Here is a 1,748-nt window from a genome sequence, read left to right on the forward strand (position 1 = left end):
TTAAACCCCTCAGACAGGTCACAGGGCAGGAGGATCAGGAAGAATCCAGAAGAAAATTTGCCATATTTTCTAAATCTATTATTTCTTTGTCTAGCTGTACCAGGGCCTTCCTCTGTACAAAATAGTGACTCTAAAAGTGGTTCCTTAGGAAATGAGAAAATTTGGGCCTATGGATGTAGCTTGGTAAGCAGTGTACTTTCGTAACATGTAAGAAGCCCTGGGTTTAATCCTCAGCATGACATAAAACCAGGAGTGTTGCCACACTTCCTGTAATTTCAGCATCCAAGATGATCAGAAGTTTAATGTTTTATCCTCTGCTATATACAGAGTTCACAGTCTGGAATACATGAAACCCTGTCTCAAAAACTACAAATTAAATAAAAAGAAAACAAAAATTTTAATTTTAATTTTGAAGGGATTAATTTACTTAGTGGTCCATATTTAAAACCAGGCACCAAGATGCAATGCCAAGCTATACCTAGAAACAAATTTACTTTCATGACTTTTTCCATTTTTCTGTCCCTTCTTTTATTCCATTCAAGAAACCGATGCTGAGCTCTCCCTATGTGCAAATTTTCTTGCTGGGTACTAGGAAAACAAATGGACCAGGTGGAGTCCCACCATTAATAGGTGAACAACTATTTCAACCAGCTCTCTGCCTCTTACTAGCAATGTATTCTCGAACAAGTTATTTAATCTCTCTGGAGATGGCTTTTTATATACCTAGAATTTAAGGCAGAATATTTGCCATAATTGAAGTCAAGATGGGCATGAAAGAGAGATATCAGTTCCACCTCTGAACATCAGTGTTGCAGATTTAATCCATCCTTGCAGCTATAACAAAATATTACATATGGATGAGGTAATTTATAGGCAAGAGACATTTCTTTTTCTCAGTTTGAAGGGTTATACTGGGGCAGTATCAAGAGGGTTGTTTTTTTCCAAAGTCTGCTCGTAGCTTCAATATGGTCTTTCTTGTTAGTCTATCTGTTTCTTTCCCAATCTCCCCCTTTAAACTGGCCACTAACCTGTTCAATTGGATCAGGGCACATAAGAATGGCCACATTTTAATTTAATCACAGTGTCTCCAAATAGAGTCATACTTTGGGGTACTATGGATTAGAATTTAAACATATATTTTAGTGGGCATATAATTCACCCCATAATGTTGACTATATGATCTTGACCAGGTCACGTCTGAACCCATTTTTTCCTGGGGTAAATGAAAATAAAGTTAATTTTTATATTTGTATCTAATTTTGTTCATACAGTATTTCTTGATCACATTCTTTCCCCTCCCTCAACGTACCCAAGATTGTTCCTGCTCCCCTACCAAGCCAACTTTATGTTCTTTCTCTCTCAAAAATGGCAACAAAACAACAAGGAGAAGGGGAGTAGACACGAAATTAATTTTTAAAATACTTAGCAACTAGCAGCTTCTGACCTGCCACAAACTTTGGTGGCTGCATTTCTAGAGCACAATCCTAAAGACCTTGACTGTTATGAGCATTAACCCTTCAGCTTCTGGGTTTTGTGTAGAAATTCAAAGGAAGAAAGATCCCACAGATAGATCAGGGAGGTTGTAATGGTCATGAAGGCTGATACCAATCAACACAGTTATTTTTAAATATTTTAAGACTTGTATCTTTGTATTTAAATACCAGTTTTAGTAGAAATGGTGTCTATCTAGTCAGTATAATTACACACACACACACACACACACACACACACACACACACAGAGAGAGA

This window comes from Grammomys surdaster, unplaced genomic scaffold (assembly GCF_004785775.1).
Source record: "Grammomys surdaster isolate TR1022 unplaced genomic scaffold, NIH_TR_1.0 240, whole genome shotgun sequence".
Taxonomy (NCBI): domain Eukaryota; kingdom Metazoa; phylum Chordata; class Mammalia; order Rodentia; family Muridae; genus Grammomys; species Grammomys surdaster.